The sequence below is a fragment of the Mesoplodon bidens genome (genome assembly GCF_964165515.1).
Source record: "Mesoplodon bidens genome assembly, chromosome: 3".
Classification (NCBI taxonomy): Eukaryota; Metazoa; Chordata; class Mammalia; order Artiodactyla; family Ziphiidae; genus Mesoplodon; species Mesoplodon bidens.
Window position 1 is genome coordinate 13368615 of NC_138178.1, and position 15642 is coordinate 13384256.

The window sequence follows — 15642 nt, forward strand, 5'->3', positions numbered from 1 at the left end:
AAGGATAGAGTTGTATTTGGAAGGGGGCATAAATGAATTAGGTTATGATATGATGCAGTTCCTGACTGATCTAGGCATGACTTGGAAGTGGGTTATTGAGGTGGAAGAGGGTAAGTCACCGATGAGGAGGCATTCAAGGAATTGAATGACTAGCTGATGGGTCATTCAAGCTTACGTTGAAATGACTCAGGATGGTGGTAGGAATTGGGATGGAGGAAGCCTGAAGCCAAGCACTTAGTCTTTCCTGAATGAGGCGCAGCAGATGGTTGCTGTGGGGAAGGGGAGAAGGAGGTATAAACAGATGGTTGATTCTCCAAGGAGCAGGAGTTTTGCAAAAGGAAGAGGAAATAACATGCTGGGAGTGGCAGTACGGAGGAGGGAGGATGTTTAGGTAGGTCTTCCATTTGAGAGGACTGGTATCTCTAAGGGACATCTATGATGTTGGTTATGGCAAGAAATCGAAAGGAGAAGGTGATAAAAATTATAGATCAGAATTTCAAAGAGCACTTGGCCAAGTGTCAGTGCACAGTAGATGCTCAATACATAATTAATAAATCAACCAACTAATCATGAACATGGTAGAGAAGCTGTATTATCTCAAGCCTATAACCCAACCCAATTTGCATGTTACCACCAAACGGGCTATTTGATTCAGAGTGCTTCTGCTTTGCTCTCTTTATTTTAAAACTCCATTCAACATATAAATGTATTTATACATTCAGTACTCAATGTATCAAATTAGCATGGTGTACACCTTAAATTTACACAATGTTATGTGTCAAATATATTTCAATTAAAAACAAAACAAAACAAAAACAACTCCATTCAGTCATCAGGAAGATCCTCAACTCTTAGTTGGAGAAAACTTCCTTTTTGGAATTCTTTATTTCTGTTATGGGGGGTTGTAGTCAAAGAGGATAAATCTCCTCCCCATTAACTTATAATTATTATCCTAATAATTGGGCTCAAACTGATTCTCATGTTTCTGCCAAACTGGAAGTATTAAATGCCTTTAACAAGCACCTCATCTCATAGCCTCCATACTAATTCTTCTTTTCAATTTCCTCTACTGACACCCTTAAATGCTCTTTTTAAACACACTTTTAAAGTTATATCTTCATCTTCAGACTTAGTGATATACTTTGTTTCTCCACATGTCACAGCTTATAGCATTTTTATTTATTTATTTATGTATGTATGTATTTTTGCGGTACTCGGACCTCTCACTGTTGTGGCCTCTCCCGTTGTGGAGCACAGGCTCTGGACACGCAGGCTCAGCGGCCATGGCCCACGGGCCCAGCCACTCCGCGACATGCAGGATCCCCCCGGACCGGGGCACGAACCCGTGTCCCCCGCATCGGCAGGCGGACTCTCAACCACTGTGCCACCAGGGAAGCCCTATAGCATTTTTAAAGTCCTCTATGATGGCTATAAATGCTTACAAATCCACCGATGCAGTGTATTTTCCTGAGGGGGAGAAATGCCCATCTGAGGTTAATGAATCTTGGCTTTATCTTGGGGTAGCATTTCATCGAACCAAAAATTAATTTTAAAAAATCTAGGTTTATGTTAAGCCTTAAGTAGAACCTTTGAAATTCCAAATGATTTTTTTGTTTTTACTACATACTGCTTCAACCCTCTATTTCTTCTTCTTTTTGTTTTTATAAATTTATTTATTTATTTAATTTTTGGTTGCACTGGGTCTTCGTTGCTGCACGTGGGCTTTCTCTAGTTGCGGTGAGTGGGGGCTCCTCTTCATTGCAGTGCGCAGGCTTCTTATTGCGGTGGCTTCTCTTGTTGTGGAGCACGGGCTCTAGGTGCGTAGGCTTCAGTAGTTGTGGTGCGTGGGCTCAGTAGTTGTGGCACATGGGCTTAGTTGCTCCGCAGCATGTGGGATCTTCCCGGACAGGGGTTGAACCCATGTCCCCTGCATTGGCAGGTGGATTCTTAACCACTGTGCCACCAGGCAAGTCCAACCCTCTATTTCTTAAACCGTGCATTATTTGTAATGAAGGCATTTATCATTTACAGTTCATTTTAATATGTTTTAACAGCTTTATTGAGGTATAGGTGACATATAATAAATTATAGATATTTAAAATGTACAGTTTGATACATAGGAAACTATCACCACAATCAAGATAATTACCTCCAAAAGTTTCGCTATGTCTCTTTCTGATTTATTCTCTCCTTCATTCCCTCCATTCCTAGGAAATTTGATCTGCTTTTGTCATGGATTACTTTTGCGCTTTCTAGAATTTTATATAAATAGAACCATACAGCATGTACTTTTCTTTGGCTCCTTTCACTCAACATAATTATTTCAAGATTCATCCATGTTGTTGGCTATATTAATGGTTCATTTCTTTATATGCTAGGTAGTACTCCATTGTATGGATAGACTAATAGTTTATTTATCTACTTATCTGTTGACAGACATTTGGATTGTTTCCAATTTTAGATTATGACAAATAAAACTGCTATGAACATTCATGTGCAAGTCTTTGTATAACCATATTCTTCCATTGATCTTGGGTAAATACCTAGGAGAAGTGTTGTGGAATCATATGGTAGACATATGTTTAACTTTTGGGGAGACTTTCAAACTGTTTCCAAAAGTGATTATAACAGTTCACTTTCCCACCAGTAGTGTATGTGAGTTTCATTTCCTCCATATCCTTGCCAACACTTGATATGATTAGTCTTTTTAATTTTAGCAGTTTGGAGGTGCATAGTGTTCCCTCCTGGGGATTTTATTTTGCATACCCGTATTGACTAGTAATGTTGAGTACCTGATTATGTAGTTGTTTGTCATCCACGTATCTTCTTTGGTGAGGTGTCTGTTTAAATTGTTTCCATTTTTAATTAGGGTGTCTGTTTTATTACTACTGCCATTTTGAAAATTATATACACTGGATGCAAGTTGTTCAACAGACATGTAATTTACAGGCATTTTCTCCCACTCTGTGGGTTGTCTTAACAGAATTTTTTGAAGAGCAAAAGTTCTTAATTTTGATTATATCCAATTTATTAAGTTTTTCTTTTATGAATTATGTTTTTGGTGTTACATCTAAGAAATCTCTGCCTAACCTAAGGTCACAGAAATTTTCTTCTAGAAATTTTTTAGTTTTATGTTTTACATTTAGGTCTATGATCCATTTTGAGTTAATCATTGTAAAGGTGTAAGGTACAGGTCAAAGTTTCTTGTTTGTTTTTGTTTTGGACAAAGATAGCCAAATGTTCCAGCATCATTTATTGAAAAGATTACCTTTTTTTTTTTTTTTTTTTTGAGGTACGCGGGCCTCTCACTGCTGCGGCCTCTCCCGCTGCAGAGCACAGGCTCCAGATGCACAGGCTCAGCGGCCATGGCTCATGGGCCCAGCCGCTCTGCAGCATGTGGGATCCTCCTGGACCGGGCCACGAACCTGGGTCCCCCACATTGGCAGGCGGACTCCCAGCCACTGTACCACCAGGGAAGCCCCCCAAGATTACCTTTTTTATTTTTCCAGCGCAGTGCCTTTGCATATTTGTCAAGAGTCAATGTGTATGGATTTATTTCTGGTGACTCTCTTCTGCTCTATTGATCTGCTTGCCTATCTTGATGCCAATAACACAGTGTCTCGATTACTGTAGCCTTATAATGAGTTTTGAAGTCAAGTGGTATAAATCCTCCAACTTTATCATTCTTTTTCAATGGCATTTTGGCTATTCTAGATCCTTGGCATCTCCATGAACCAGCTCGTCAATTTTTACAAAAAAAAAAAAAAAGCCTTCTGGGATTTTGAGTGTGACTGACTTAATTGGGGAATGATTGACAGCTGAACATATTGACTTCTCTGGACCACAAAATTTCATCTCCCCACTTACTTGGGTTTTATAAAATTTCTCTCAGCAGTGTCTTGTAGTTTTCAATGAACAGGTCTTACACATCTTTTTGTTAGATTTATCCCTAAACCTTTCATATTTTTGATGCTACTCTGGTTTTAAAAATTTCAATCATTTTTCGATCTGGACAATTAATATTTTTGGCAGTGGGTAGAACATAGAAGTCCAAGCAAAGTTGAATGGAAGTGGTGTTAGTGAGCATCATTGTCTTCTTCCTGATCTTAAGAGGAAAACACTCAGTCCTTTACTATTAATTATGATGTTAACTCTAGTTTTTCATAAATGCCTTTTACCAGTTTAAAGAAATTCCCTTTTATTCCTAGTTTGCTGAGAATTTTAATCAAAGTATCAGTGCTGGATTTTATTAAATGCTTTTTCTGTATCATTTGAGATGATCATATAGGGTTTTTTTTTAGTGTATTAATTTGGTGAATTACATTGTTTGATTTTTGAATTTTAAATCAATCTTACCATCCTGCAGTAAGTCCCACTTGGTCATGATGTGTTTTCCTTTTTATATATTGCTAGATTTGATTAAAATGTTTTTGAGAATTTTGCATTTATATTTATGAGGAAATATGTCTATAATTTTATTTTCTTGTAATATCTTTGGTTATGACTACACAGTAATTCTGACTTCATAGAATGAGTTGGGAAGTATTCCCTTCTATTCAGTTTTTTGGAAGAACTTTTCTAGAATAGTATTTTTGTCTTTGTATGTTTGGTAGAATTCACCAATGAGGCCATCTGGGCTTGTGATTTTTTTCTGGGAAGGGTTCTTAGCTAGTGTAAATAGATATAGGGCTGTTTAAAAGAAATAAGGCTGTTCATGTTAGCTACTTCTTCTTTAGCAAGTTTTGGTTATTTGTGTCTTCCAAGAAATGTGTCCATCTCATCTATATTCTTACTGGCATGAATTTGTTCATGATATTCCCTAATAATCATTTTCACATCTGTAGAATCTATAATAATGTCACTCTCTCATTCTTGATTGGAAATTTGTGTTTTCTCTCTGTTTTTCCCCTGATCAGTATGATTAGGATTTTATCAATTTTATAGATATTCTCAAAGATCTATAGAAAAGATCGAACTTTGGTTTTGTGGATTTTTCTCTATTTTTTTGGTTTTCTGTTTTCTGGTTTGTTGATTTCTTCTCTGAATTTTATTTCCTTTCTTCTGCTAGCTTTAGAATTCCTTGATTCTTCTTCCTCTAGTTTCTTAGCATGGAAGGTAGGTCATTTTGGACTTTTCTTCTTTTCTAGTATAGGTGTTTTAGTGCAATAAATTTCCCTCTTCATACTGCACTAGTTGTATGTTGTGTTTTCATTTTCATCCAATTTAAAGTGCTTTCTACTTTCCCCTTTGATTTTTTTGATCTGTGGATTATTTATAAGTGTGTTATTTAATTTAAAAATATTTGTGCCTTTCTCAGATATAGTTCTGTATTGTTATTTTTATCAGCTTTGTTGATATATAATTTAAAAACCATAAATTTCACCTATTTGAAATGTAAAATTAAGTGTCCTTGATATACTCACAGAGTTGTGTAACCATCCACACAATCTAATTTTAGAACATTTTCATCACTCCCCAAAGAGACCTTGTACCCATTAACAGTCATTTCATTTCTTCTCCTCCCCCTTTCTGCCTCTCTAACCTCAGACAACTACTAATCTACTTTCTTTCTCTATAGATCCTTGTACCCATTAACAGTCATTTCATTTCTTCTCCTCCCCCTTTCTGCCTCTCTAACCTCAGACAACTACTAATCTACTTTCTTTATAGATTTGCTTATTTGGGGCATTTCATATAAATGGAGTCATATAATACCTGGTCTTTTGTGACAGGCTTTTTTCACATAGCATCATGTTTTTGAAATTCATCCATGGTGTAGAATGTATCAGTATTTCATTTTTTAAACTGACAGATATTATTGTATTTTATGATTATACTGTTTTTGGTTTTTAAATTACTTAGATTGTGGCCAGAAGTCATATTTTGCATGACTTGTAAGCTTTTAAACTTATCAAGACTTGTTTTATGACCCAGAATATGAACTATCTTAGTAAGTGTTCTATGTATACTCAATAAGAATTTCTTTTCTTCTCTGCTTAGATAGAGCATTTTATAAATGTCAGTTAAGTCAGCTTGGTTGGTTGTATTGTTCAAGTCTTCTGTATCTTTCCTGATTTTCTGTTTGCTTGTTCTACCAGTTATAGAGAGAGGGATATTTAAAGCTCCAATTTTAATTTTGGATTTGTTTATTTCTCCTTGTAATTCTATTGGGTTTTTTTGTTTCATGTATTTTGTATTTTTCTATTAGGTGCATGAACATTTAGGATTTTTTGTCCTCTTATTGAATTGATCCCTTTATTGTTAGGATAAAACCTTCTTTATTCCTGGCAATATTCTTTGCTTTAAAATTTCCTCTGCCTTGGGGCTTCTCTGGTGGCGCAGTGGTTGAGAGTCCGCCTGCCGATGCAGGGGACATGGGTTCGTACCCCGGTCCGGGAAGATCCCACATGCCGCGGAGCGGCTAGGCCCGTGAGCCATGGCCGCTGAGCCTGCGCGTCCGGAGCCTGTGCTCCACAACGGGAGAGGCCGCAAGAGTGAGAGGCCCGCGTACCGCAAAAACAAACAAACCAACAAACAAAAAATTTCCTCTGCCTGATCTTAATATAGCCAGTTTTAATTAATGCTGGCATGTTATGTCTTTTTCCATCCCTTCACTTTTAACCTACTTGTGTCTTTGTGTTTAAAGTGGGTTTCTTGCAGGTAGTACATAGTTAGGTCTTGCTTTCTAAATCACACCTAACAATCTTTGCCTTTTACTTTGGGTGGTTAGACCATTACATTTATTTATATGATTTGGTCCATCTTGCTATTTTGTCCTTTTTGTCCATCTGTTCTTTGCTCTCCTTTTTCTCTTATTCTGAGTTATTTAAAATTATTTGGGTGTTTGTATATAATTGGTGCTATGTTTCCTTAAATGTTTGGATAAAATTCTGTTTTATCTCCTTTGTTGGCTTGTTAGCTATAAATTATTATATTTTTAAAAAATATATATATATATTTATTTATTTATTTGACTGTGCCGGGTCTTAGTTGCAGCACACAGGGTCTTCGTTGCAGCATGTGGGATCTTTAGTTGCAGCATGTGGGCTCTTTTAGTTGTGGCATGAGGGCTCTTAGTTGTGGCATGTGGACTTCTTAGTTGCGGCATGTGGGGCTCTTAGTTGCGGCATGCATTTGGGATCTAGTTCCCTGACCAGGGATCGAACCTGGGTAGGCTGCACTGGGAGCATGGAGTCTTAACCACTGGACCACCAGGGAAATCCCTTGTATTATTTTAGGTGCTGCTTTACAGTTCATAGTATCCATTTTTAACTTATGAGTCTACTGTTAAGTGATATTATGCTACTTCATGTTTAGTATAAAGAACTTTACAGCATTATGTTTCCATTTACCCCCTCAGACCTTTGTGCTATTGTTGTTATACATTTTACTTTGCACATGTTGTATCAGCGTCACAATACATTGTTGTTATTTTTGCTCTAGACAGTTTGTTATAAGGAAAAGAGTCTGTTTTATTTACCCATATAGTTACCCTTTCTGGTGCTGTTTCTTCCTTAGTGTAGTTTCCCATCTAATGTCATTTTCCCCTCTGCCTGAAAAACTTCCTTTAGTATTTCTTGTAGTACAAGCCTGCTAGTGATTAATTCTTTCTTTCTTAAAAAGTCTTTCTTTTGCTTTCAATTTTTTTTTTTTTGCGGTATGCGGCCTCTCACAGTTGTGGCCTCTCCTTTTGCGGAGCACAGGCTCCAGACGCGCAGGCTCAGCGGCTGTGGCTCACGGGCCCAGCCGCTCTGCGGCATGTGGGATCTTCCCGGACCGGGGCACAAACCCGTGTCCCCTGCATCAGCAGGCGGACTCTCAACCACTACGCCACCAGGGAAGCCCTTTTGCTTTCAATTTTGAAAGATGTATTTATTGTCTACAAAATTCTAGTTTGACAATTTGGAGGGGTGGTCTTTAAATACACTGCTCAACTGCTTCTGACTTGCATTGTTTCCTATGAGAAATTTGTTTTCATCCTTATTATTTGTTCTTCTCTACATAATATGTCTTCTCTGGATGCTTTCAGTAATTGCTCTCTGTAAACAGTCTTGGGAAATTTGATTATGATAAACCTTGGTATAATTCTCCTTGTTTTTCTTGTGTTTGGAGTTCATTGAGTTTCTTTGCTCTGTGGTTTATTTGATCAGATTTGGGGAATTTGGAGCCATTTTTTTTCTTAACTATTTCCCCCATTCTTGCAGACTCCAGTTACACATATATTAGGCCACCTGAAATTTTACCATATCTCACTGATGTTCAGTTCAATTTTTTTTTGTCTTTCTCTCTGTTTCTTTCTGGATAACTTCAACTGCTAAAAATTCAAGTTCACTAATCTTCTGCAATGTCTAATTTGCCATTAATACCATCTAGTGAATTTTTCATCTCGGCCATTGTAGTTTTCATCTCCAGAAGTGTGATTTGGGTCTTTTGAAATATCTTCCATGTCTCCACTTAACATATTCAATCATCTTCTAACTTTTGAACATATATAGTACAGTTATGATAACAGTTTCTTACTGACTAATTCTATCCTTTGTGTCATATATGGGTCTTTTTAAATTGATTGATTTTTCTCTTCATTATGGGTCATATTTATGTGGTTCTTTGCATTCCCAGTAATTTTTTGTTGGATGCCAAACACTGTGAATTTTATCTTGTTGTATGCTAGATATTTTTGTACCTCTATAAATATTCTTGATCTTTTTTCTGGGACAAGGTTAAGTTTCTTGGAAGCAGGTTGATCCTTTTGGGCTGTATTCTTAAGGTTTGCTAGGCAGGACCAGAGCAGTGTTTAGTCTAGGGCTAATTTTGGCCCACAAATTATGAGGATTCCCTCTCTGGATTGTGGGAACTGGAACTATTTCTGGTCCTGCATGAGTTCTGGGAGGTTTCCCCTCTAATACTCTGGGGTGGTTCTTTTCCTGGCCTTTGGTAATTTCCTCCATGCGTGCACTGATCACTACTCAAGCTGAACACTCAAGGGGTCCCTCTGTAGATCTCCAGGGTCTTCTCTCTGAAGCTATCTCCTATTAGTCGGCCCTGAGAATCTAGCTGCCTTGGACTCCCCACATTCCTAGCTTTGTCTCCTCAACTTAGGGAGATTATTGAGCTCCATCTGAATTCTGCTTCGCTGCACTGGGGCCTGGAAACTCTCCACAGACAGTAATGGAATAATTGTAACTCACTTCACGTGTTTCCTGTCTCTCAGGAATCACCATCCTTTTCTTCCCCCCACCCCGACACCCAGTGTCTTAAAGACTGTTGTTTCATATATTTTGTCTGGCTTTGGAGTTTTTTCAGTCAGAAGGTGTACTATGATAAGAACTATATTTGGTCTTTTCCCCTGGTTCTTGGCACAGAGCTTCTAACATCTTTGGCATTTCCTGAGAGACAGGCGTATAGGAGTGTCTTTTGTTATTCACAACACCCGCCCCCCATTCATAAATTATTACAGTTGATCTTTGAACAACATGGGTTTGAGCTGCACAGGTCCACTTATATGAAGATATTTTTTCCAATAAATATGTTGGAAAAATTTTTTGACACTGCAACAATTTGAAAAACACTCACGGATGAACCTTGTAGCCTAGAAATAGCAAATAAATAAATAAATAAGAAAAAGTTAGGTATGTCATGAATGCATAAAATATATGTAGATACTAGTTTATCCTTATATAGGCATAAGGTGAGTGATATTTTATATAAAATTAATAATGTGTTAGTATTCTTACTGAGTTGTAACCTTTATAATAAACTAGGAAACGTAAGTAAAGTGTTTTACTGAGTTTTGTGGGCCATTCTAGCAAATTATGGAGCCTGAGGAGGGGATCATGGGAGCCCCTGGTTTATAGCTTGTTGGTCAGAAGTATTTGTGACTGACATCTGGAGGGGGGCCAGTCCTGTAGGACTAAAGCCCTTAGACATGTGGAGTCTGCTGCGAACTCCAAGTAGTTAGTCTCTGAATTGAATTGAAATCCAGGACCCAGTTGGCATCAGAAAGAACCTCCAGAGGAGGGTAAATCTGGTCCCTGTGAATCCGTCTTGGCTGGAAGTAAAAATTTCCTTTTTCATAAGTGTAAATAAATAAAATATTAAATAAACATGTACTCAACAAGCCCCCTGAATGTTAAAAGAATGTACCCACATTACAGAGCAGAAATAGAATTTCTGGATAGATATGCACAACTTAAGTGTAAGTCAGGTGAAAAAACAAAAAGATAGTATGGTATTTGACTAAACCTACTAAATTCCCCACCCTCCCAGGTAAAAAGAAAACAAGAAACTTAGCATGCAAGATAGAGATGAAACATCTATTCTTGGAGAATATATGTAATTAAAAAAAAATTGGTAGCCAAATTTAAAATATTTTTAACAGCATATGAAATTCGCTTTAATATCTTTTAATTAACCCAATATATCAAAAATATTATTTCAACATATAATCAATATGAAAATTATTAAGGAGATATTTTACATTTATATCTACTAAGACTTTGAATCTGGCATGCATTTTACACTTAGAGCACATCTCAGTTAAGATTAGTCATGTTTCAATGGACTTGAGGATACGGGGAGGGGGAAGGGTAAGCTGGGACAAAATGAGAGTGTCGTGGACATATACACACTACCAAATGTAAAATAGATAGCTAGTGGGAAGCAGCCGCATAGCACAGGGAGATCAGCTCGGTGCTTTGTGACCACCCAGAGGGGTGGGATAGGGAGGGTGGGAGGGAGACGCAAGAGGGAGGAGATATGGGTATATATGTATTTGTATAGCTGCTTCACTTTGTTATACAGCAGAAACTAACACACCATTGTAAAGCAATTATACTCCAATAAAGATGTTAAAAAAAAAGATTAGTCGTGTTTCAATTTTTCATTGGTCACTTACTTGTAAACAGTGGTCACTCGTGTTGGACAGTGAGGCTGCAGAAATACTTAATGACACTAGGAAATTAAAAAAAAATAGGGAAGATAAAAAATGAGGTGAAGCGCCAACACAAAGGTGAAAAGAGAGTTTCCTGTTAGTATCCTACCCATATCCCTGCAGTCTTGCCCTCAATGTATCTCTTCTCTATAAACCTGTGATTCCTGTGATTACCTGTGATACTCTGCCCCAGGCGTTTTTCTGATCAGAGCAGTATGCCCAGCCCACATTTAGGGCAAGTGAGAAGTGTCGAACCTTAATGCTCCCAAGAACGGCCTATAACCAGTGACAGACAAAAGCTGTTGGATAAATACCCCAGCTTCTTTGCCTGCCAGTTGGGATAACTCTGAGACGTGTTCTACAGTGTCTCAAAGAGTTTCCTCTAGTAAGTTTTAGCTCCAGCTGCCCACAGCAGTTACTTGCTTGCTAATATTATTGGATTCTTTCCCTTTCATATCTTATTTCTCCACCCCTTTATTAGTGTTTCCTGGAATTACCTCTCAAATAAATTATTTGCACTCATATTCTTGGATCTGCTTCTGGGGAATGCAAACTATGACACATAGTTTAGGAACACATTGGAAGCCAAAACAACTCCACTACAAAGCCATTAAAAAAATTAGAAACAGCAGAGAACAGAACAGATACAATATAAAACCAATTACTAATGTGGGGGAAAGGCTTGACAATCATAGAGTCTGCAGATTTTTTAAAAAGACAAATTAAAGCAGTTTAAAGAGAAAGTAAGATATTTGAAGTACAAAGGCTAATTAGAATAAAGGTAATTGAGGTCCTGGAATTGGAGAAACTAACATAAATAGATCACAAATTGTACTTAAAAACCAGTAGAAGAGAATTTTCCTGAAGGAATTAATCTAGAATATGTTCTTCCTAGAAAAAAATCCTGTTATAGGAGCAGCTAAACTGAGATATATCCTAATGATTTTTGCATTTCACTGATTAAGATAAAATATCCAGACAAATACTAACTATTTACCAGGAAAAAAAATCAGGATGGCTTCAGACTTCTCTAAGAATTATCCATTGTCTGAAAAGTGCTAAGGAAAGGAAGGTGAGCTCCAAGAATGTTTTTCTCAGTCAAGCTGACATTCAAAGATAAAGGGAAGAAATAGGCAAGTAGACAATCTCAATCATAAACAAGCCAGGACCCACATGACCTTTTTGAAAAGACAAGAAAAATCAAAGCCAAATACCAAAAAGTAAAGAGAGAAACCACAATAAAAAGACTGGTGATAAAACCCAATTAATTTAAATATAGAATTAAGAAAGCAATTATGGAAAATGTGGTCACAGAAATGTAAATGTTATAAATCTTGACAAGGTAAAGGAAATGCTAATGCAACAATAAAAATCAAGCATGGAGGGGAAGGGAGGGACGTGGGAAGAGATTTACTTGTGATCATTTCTTTCATAGACCTCTCTAACTGGGACTCAACAGATGCAGTCTGAAGTTGCTAATCAAGAAATGGAGAGTTAATATAGTAAATAAAGTTATAATAATTGCAAAACAATAACAACAATAAGAAAACCCTCAAAGCAGATAATAAACCTTCAAAATTATCGCAAGAAACATAGACATCTCTAAAACTGAATAAAGAATAGATAATACATTTAGCAATTGGTAGTACATAACAGAAAACTTAAAATAAAATAATAAATACTAAATATATCTCTTATACCAATACATATAAATGAAAATAAGTTCACCCATTAGACAAAGTTATGGAATAGATAAAAGAAAAAACTCACAAAATCAAACCATACATTTAGAAGAATGAAATTCAGTTCAATTGCAAAAAGGGGAGATTCTTTGAGGGAAGCATAACAGAAAGACAAACCAAAACCAGATAAACCACTGGCTAGTGTAGTAGTAAAAATAAAAGAAAAAGAAAAAAAGGACAAGTACATTTCTAAAAAATTAGAAATGGAAAAGAGAAAGTAACTATTGTTATAGAGGAAATTAAAAATCCTGAAAAAAATTGAAAATATAAGTGAAAAATACTAAATAGCAGCCAAAACAAACAAATCTAAACAGATGAGTAACAATAGAAACAATTGAAAAAGTTATAAAAGAGCTTCCTCTTTAAAATCTCCAGGTAATGAAACCATGAAAACATGGTTTCACTGTTAATTCTTCAAATTTTTTTAAGAAACAGGTAAGTTGGATAGAATTTACTGTTGCCAAAAAAGGAAATCCTTCAAATTATACTTATGAAGAAAGTCTTCAAAACCTGACAAGACGGGACCAATTCACTTATCAATATTTAAGTAAAAATGCTAATAAAACAATGGCAATTGTAGTTCAGCAGTACTTAAGAAAATATGCCATTACCAAATGAGTTCCTCTGTGGACTTCAAGAGTGGTCAATATTAGGAAAACTATGAATATATTATATCTTACTAATAGCTCAAAGGGGAAAATGTATATAGTGACTTTAATATATGCAGAAAAAAATTAACATACTTCAGCATCCAACATAATTATGAAAATAGAGAATAAATTAAGAATAGATGTTTGGGATGAGCAGATGCAAACTATTATATATAGAACAGATAAACAACAAGGGCCTACTGTATAGCACAGGGAACTATATTCAATATCCTATGATAAACCATAATGGAAAAAATATGAAAAAGAATATATATATATGTATAACTGAATCACTTACTTTACAGCAGAAACTAACACAACCCTGTAAACCAACAAAACTTCAATAAAATAAATTAAAAAAAAGAATAGATGACAACAGCAGAATACACATTTTTCTCAAGTGGACGTGGAACAGTCTCCAGGATAACCCATATGTTAGGCCATAAAAGAAGTCTTCATAAATTTAAAAAGATTGAAAGCATACAAAATATCTTTTCTGATAATAATGAAATGAAACTAGAAATCAATAACAAAAGGAAAACTGGAAAATTCACAAATATGTGGAAATTAAACAAGATTCGAGCAACCTATGGGTCAAAGAAGAAATCACAAGGGAAATTAGAAAATACTTTGAGCCAAATGAAAACAAAACTCTGCATACCAAAACTTATGGGATGCAGTGAGAGCAGTGCTAAGAGAGAAATGTGTATCTGTAAATGCAAGCATTAAAAATGCCCTTTATCATGTTGAGGAAGTTTCCTTCTATTGCTAGTTTATTGGGTGTTTTTGTCCTAAAGAGTTATGAATTTTATCAAATGCTTTTTCTGCCTCAGTTGGGATGCTCATGAGTTTTTCCCCCTTCATTCTATTAATGTGACATATTAATTATGTTGGTTGATTTTTCATATGTTCAACCATCATTGCATTCCAGGAATAAATCCCACCTGCTCATGGTGTTTAATCCTCTTAAAATGCAGCTGAATTCAATTTGCTAGAATTTTGTTGAGGATTTTTGCAATATCTCATCAGGATATTGGTGTGCAGTTTTCCTTGTAGTGTCTTTGTCTTGCTTTGGTATCAGAGCAATGCTGTCCTAATGAGTGTGTTAGAAAGTCTTCTCTCCAGTTTTCTGGAAGAGTTTGAAAAGGATAGGTATTAATTCTTCTTTAAATGTTTGGTAGAATTTACCAGTGAAACCACTTGGTCCAAGGCCTTTTTTTGTTGGGTGGTTTTTGATTACCAATTCAATCTCCTTATTAGTTATAGATCTATTCAGATTTTCTGTTTATTTATGATTCAGTTTTTGTAGATTGTGTGTCTCTAGGAATTTTTCCATTTCATCTAGGTTAACTGATGAGTTAGTAAATAATTGTTCATAATCTCTTCTTAGAATTCTTTTTATTTTCTTATAGTTCTTTCTATATTTTTAGTAATTTGAGTCTTCTCTCTTTTTTTCTTAGTCTAGCTAAAGATTTGTCAACTTTGTTGATCTTTTCAAAGAATCGACTTTTGGTTTCATTGATTTTTGCTATTGTTTTTCTATGCTGTATTTTATTTATCTCTCCCCTAATCTTTATTGTTTCTTTTTATCTGCTGGTTTTGGGTTTAGCTTGCCCTTCCTTTTCTAGTTCCATAAGGTATAAAGTTAAGTTACTGATTTGAAATCTTTCTTCTTTTTTAATGTATGCGTTTACAGCTATAAATTTCTCTCAGCACTGCTCTCACTGCCTCCCATAAGTTTTGGTATATGGAGTTTTGTTTTCATTTAGCTCAAAGTATTTTCTAATTTCCCTTGTGATTTCTTCTTTAACCATTGGTTGCTCAAGAGTGTGTTGTTTAATTTCCACATATTTGTGAATTTTCCAATTTTCCTTTTGTTATTGATTTCTAGTTTCATTTCATTATTATCAGAAAAGATACTTTGTATGCTTTCAATCTTTTTGAATTTACTAAGACTTGTTATGGCCTAACATATGGTCTGTCCTGGAGTGTTCCATGTCCACTTGAGAAAAATGTATGTTCTGCTGCTTTTGGGTAGAGCGTTCTGTGTTTTATATACATGGAGTGTTCTGGATAGTTATCTGTCTATTCATCCAATCTCTCCATCTACCCATCCACCCCCCATCTTTCTATCTATCTTACTATGGAACATTTATACCTGTTAAGTAGCCTGGAAAATTACACCCCTAGATGTTTTCGTGGCCGGTTTCTCCTCATCACTGAGATCTATGCTCAGATATTACCTCAGAGAAATTTTCTCTGACCACAGTGTCTAAAACTGCACCCATCTCACCACATCCCCAGTCACTCTCTATCTTGT